The sequence below is a fragment of the Tauraco erythrolophus genome, chromosome 2, assembly GCF_009769465.1.
Source record: "Tauraco erythrolophus isolate bTauEry1 chromosome 2, bTauEry1.pri, whole genome shotgun sequence".
Taxonomy (NCBI): domain Eukaryota; kingdom Metazoa; phylum Chordata; class Aves; order Musophagiformes; family Musophagidae; genus Tauraco; species Tauraco erythrolophus.
The window spans coordinates 68,333,325-68,339,214 of NC_141466.1; positions in this window are offsets into that span (position 1 = coordinate 68,333,325).

Consider the following 5,890-nt stretch of genomic DNA (forward strand, 5'->3'; position numbering starts at 1 on the left):
AGGGCTGTTTCTCAGACCTTCTGTTGAGCTGCCTCCACTACACAAATCCACGCTGGCTTTTCATTTGAAGAGTTTAGGCAGTCATCAGCTCCCAAAAGCAGCCCAAATTGAAGGGGGGATCTCAATATCTAACAGTAAGAGCACAGACCCTTGATGTTCTTTCTGTTGGAGCAATTGTTTATGACAAGAGCACTGAGGGAAAATATCGTGATCCTGATTCCTTATGTTTTCATCATTTTGGACTCAGATCTGTTCTGATAAGACCAACAGCAGCATTTGACTCCATTCTTAATTTAGTTAGACTGCTGGGGAGCAAACCCAGGGGGTTCAAGTACAGCAAGAGCACTTATGGCATAGTATGGCATGCCTCGTAGCTGGGCTGGTACAGCACATGCAAGTTAGCTGCAAGGTCTGACTTTAATCCCCAGCTGTGACTTGGTATTTCTTTCTCATTAAGGGCTGCAGGGCTCTCCAAGTTCGGCAAATGGTTGCAGATAAATGTCTAGAAAGACTCTTCCTCCTAAAGAATGTGCGTGTCTTTATTGAAAAAGAAGGAATTGTTGCTGAATGAAGAACTGGAAAGTCCCATGAAAAATAAACTAGGAACTTTGAGCCACAGATAGGACCAATCGGATGTGCCTCATCAATGTTTCTGTTTTTCACCATGTGATAATAAATAATAATTATAACACAGTCCCCTATGTTTTGTTTTGTTTTGTGGTGTTTTTTTTTTTTTTCTCTTCCCCCACTCATTTATCATAGAGCAAGTCTATCAGTAGCTATGGATCTTGTATTGATAATGGTGAATTTGAATTTTGTTTTGTAGATCTGGATCAGTCTGAATTTCTGGCACTGTTTTCATGGAACATTAAGTGCCAAGATTGCTAGATAAGTACTGGTAAAATAGAAACGAAATAAATAAATACAAGTATAGCTGCAATAGCCCAATTTGCATCTTTTCAAGACTTCATCTGATAAAGGAATGAAAACTCAGTTTAAAGACAAACACTGGGGGATTTTTTCTCGTCTAAAAAAGAAAAAAATAGCAAAAAGGAGGGGGGCAGAATTAAAACAGTTCTGAAAGTCTGAAAAGAGCATTTTTTGTTACACCTGGCTTTTGTTCAGCAACAAAAGTATATATTTCATATAAAATATTATTATTATATCAACCAATGTTTCAAGAGAAAGATAAGATCTAACTGTTCCAAAGACTCAGTTTAAAAACAAGCTTTTGAGCATACAAACCTGGCTTTACATTTTTTTCTTGATAACTTTCCTCTACTGTCAGGAACAAAGAGAATTTCAGTGGCCAAACAGGCAGAAGTAGCTTGTCGGGTATTTATAACTCCACATTTTCATCATTCCTTGATGAGAAGATTGTTTGCTTGCTTATTTTTTAGTTTTTCTCTTTTTACTACTTCAAAGAAAGCTAGTAAGCATGCTTTGGGACAACTTTCAGCAGATATTCAGTGTCATTATTTCCATGGCTTTTCCAAGGATCATTCCTAAAGAGAACTTTTATGTTTTCCTGTAGCGCCAAGGATGGTAGAGACATTTGTTTTTCAACTTGAATATGTGAATAATTTCACTGGACTAAGCTTAATGATGTTCTTAGGGACTCTGTTAAGATGATGTCCAATATGGAAGTTTGACAGTCCTGACAACAGCTGATTAAAGAAAAAAATCTTACCTATCTGATGGCGTATCAAAAAAATGGTTTCTTACCTGACCTTGCCACAGGCGAGTCAAATATTTTTGATCTGAAGAGGTCTAAGGAAGGATTACCTCCCATCTCCATTCCTCTTGCTTAGGTAGCTCTTGATCAACTGGTGTGATTGCTACAGATTTGGGTTGGTTTGTTTTTTTTGTGTGTTTTTTTTTTTTTTTCTTTTTTCTGTTATTTAGACAGTTAACTACCTTAGCAGGAGTTACCTCCATGCAAGGTTATTTACCTAAGCCACAGATGATGGTGAATAGTATTTAGCTAGAGCTGCTTTCCCCTTTCCTTCGTGTTTCTACTTACTGAAGAATTTTACTCTGGGGGGAAAGAAAAAAGGCAGACATATGGTCCTTTTCTAACAGTCCATGCGAAGAAGCCAATGCAGAACAACGGCTAGGGTATGATTTATTGATCAAACTTTGTTCTCTGAGCAGTATTTAGCATCCATGTGCTAATAAAAAGAAACAGCTCTGCTTGCCTCCTCAAATCCTGGAGCTTGCTGTTAATTCTTCTGAATACATTACCTGAACCAAACGTATAAGGCTGCTCTTGGCTTTGTCCCTTTTTGAGCCCCAAGGTATGATTTCCATGGACCAGCACTGAAAAATACCTAAATATTTCTCCCTGCTGCCATCTCTCCAGCCACTCCCAGCAGTTGAATCACAGTGTCTTGACTGTATTAGGCTCCAGGGGGTAAGCTTGTTCAGTAATAGCCCTGACCTTTTCCTAGTGTTGTCATTCCAAATGACATTTATGGCATAAACAAGCAGTGACACAAAACTGACAGGCCAAGTTGCCATCTGAGAGAAAAATCACAAAATAGAAAGAAAAGACTTCTAAAACCGTTCCCAAATTAAAAAAAAAAATCATCTCTTTCCAGCTTCCAAATATTCATCCCTGAGGTGGCAAAAATTATGTTACTGTTCGATAAAGCTTTTATAGCCCTTTTTTTCAACAAAGTGCCATAATTTTGATTCTGCAGTCTGATTTTTATAATGTTGTCTTTTAAAAATGCAGTTGGGAGAGAATTGCTAAAGGTTCATGTTAATATCACTAAAAAAAATATTGGCCCACACAGATGAATGGAAAGATTCATTCCCCATGTTTTATCTGTCTAAGAGTGCCTCATCTATGTTTGTCTGTCTCTGGTTAGTATAGAGAGATAAGTCACTGCATGGTCTGAGTTATTCCATCTTTGCACAAAAGGAATCTCTTTAGAGTGCCTACATCTCCAAATCAACTATGCAAGAAGTTAAGATGACTAGTTTAGACAAGATACCTGAATTGTAGGTGTTTAGAGTTAGAAGAGATGAATCTTATCCCATTTTACTGTTCAGATTGCATTCGTAACTTGCAAAGGATCATAAGATTATTTAATAAAATAATTATTCTCATTCCTAAGAGCCTTTCTTAAGTTCTCAGTTGGGGATAGGCTTGGGTTGATGGTGTAACAGGGATTTACTCTGGATCCAGGCAAGCGGAAATGCCGTGAATTGTTTCTGTAGGACTTCCATTCCCAACAAGCAAGTCTTTCAGAAATTAGTGCCAGTGACACCATCTTGTGTGGTAGGAGTTTATGGAGATCATTTTGAGAAAACACGATCTCTTCCAGGAATGTTTAAATATGAAGATATGGATATTCCCTGCAAAATTAGAGTGGTGAGAATCCACGTCTGTTGGCTTTTGTTCTTCTGATCAAATGACGGTGCTTAATGTCTGTCAGCACTGAGCTTAGCCAACTATGTGAATGGGAGCGGTGGAGGAGGAGGGGGTCAACGAAGGCAGTCCGGAGGTATCTGTAAATACTATTTATAGGCACAATGCAAAATATGACATATATGCACTACACTAGGTGTGTCTGCCAAAGAGTGTGCCCATGTATGTGGTATTTATCTTCCAGATTTTAAAGTAAGCTGCTTTCTTTAAAATATGTCACATGACAAGAACTCATTGCGCTTAGATTGCCCTCCAAATTGATGGTGGATGGCAACTCTCCATGTATGCAGGGACGTCATCCATATCAGATGTCCAGCCACATCATTTCACATGTCTTCCCACTCATTCCTCCAAGCAGCCACTTCTCTGCAAAGGACTGGTAGGTTACCCTACCAAACATGAAATGCCTGCTCAAGAAACATGTTCATTTATCTCCTTACCCATGTAATATTGATGGTCTATTATTTAACAAACTGAACCTAATTGAAATAATCTTTTTTTGGGGGGGATAGGAAGGAAGGTAATAAGTCATTAATTGAAAACCACCAGAGAGACAGCAAAACAAATACCATCTGCCTTGGAGGGCAATACCATTAAGCTCTGGGCACTATGCTAGAGACTCAAGAGCTATTTTTACCCTTGGGCCATAGTTACTACTAATGATGGATAAGGCCAGTCAACAGGCCAGAATCTGTCCTGAGCACTCAGGGCTAATTTCAGTCAGAAGCGGCACATGCTTCTGAGAGGGCAAAACTGCTGCAAGTCTCTGCTATACACATATTTACCCATAAATATATATATACACACACACATCTTTGTGTGTGTTTGCACATGGCATATATACTTGCACAGAATTCTGCTATCACAGTAACAAATACAACTCAAGGACTTCAAAAAGCTTTGCTCTTGTTCATATGCTGTATTTTCTTTAGATTTCCATGCTGTAGTATAACTCAGTATCTGAGGAAAGATTTCAATCAATCATTTACAGGTTTATGTGTATGGGTGTGCATGAGCACCCGCCCAAACACTCACACATACAAAGGTAAAGCAAAAGCAGAAATGAAGTAGCCCATAGCGGTTAGCATGGGATATATCGGAAATAAAAAGAGTAGGAGGACTCCTCAGACTAGTTGGAGCATTGCCCATACTTTGTTTCTTCATTAGGATTTTTGGCTTATAGACTTAGGTTTAATCCATGGCTTACACAGTTAGTCCAATGCACACACACCTAGGTGCCCAGTCAATCATATTCTAGTCTCCTGTGGCTGTTTAAAGTGCCACTGACTTAATAGGGCTAAACTGTGGACAAAAGAAGTGAGTCAACAGGGCCTGCTGAAGCTGTCCCTGCTTGGTAGTCCTGTGGTCAAGGCCCATCTGTAAGTAGCGGAACAGTTTTCTTGGGGAACTGTTGCTATCCTGCCCATGGCGGGAGAGGAACTGGGTGATACTTGAAGGTCTTTTCCAACCCAACCCATTGTATGATTCTATGATTTTAAACCACGACAAGCCTCCATTGACCCTAAACCAAAGAGAGATATGTGTGTTTGGAGTTCTTACATAAATGGATCCTGCTGGTGTGAGGTTCAGAAATAATGAATATATAGTAGTTCTATATAGTGAGGTTCTCACTATTATGAGATTTAGGTTCCTCTTGAAGATCTATTCTTCAATAGGTGCATAATAAAGAATGCAATGATATCAGCATCTCTATTTTTCAACTCATTATGGAGTTTAAAAATAGTAGCACTATTTTTAAAAATGGCTTGAACATAAAAAGGGAAACAGATTTATGACCATATGATTCCTTCACCTCATTTGCTCTCTACTACTTGACTTCTTCACTTGCATTTCGGTCAGATTGGAAAACATTTGGGAGAGGGAACTTAGACTATTTGATAGATCTTCATCAAAGTCTACAGAAATTTCAGAGACAATAAACACTTGCAATCAAATGTTCATGTGTACATTTAGGACTTACTAAACATGGTGACAATAAGTTTTTAAAGCATTGTCTATGTATAGCAATACTGTATCTCATTTTAGGCAGCTTAAAATCATAACATCTGTAGTATCTCCGAGTCTTTTTTAAGCTCATCCATTCAGTGAACTCCCTGAAATCCTCAAGTGTATGTATTTGCACATGTGGATATTTGTGCACACATGTAAACGTTCAAAATTATCAACCGTGTTGTGTTTTATATATATATAACAAGGGAAGATGCATGTCACACGATACTCGGATTTATGTATAGCATATTAATTAATCTCTATGGAATTCACAAGCATTCAACTTTATAAAAAATTTCCTCCATAAAAAAGAGTGCTGGATTTTTAACATAAGAAATATTTGCCTATTTATTCACTAGTTAAAAAATAGATTCAGGTAGCAACAGAAACTGTGGAAATGGAATTTACTTGCTCATAGCAGCCCAGCTGAAGAAAGAAAGGGCA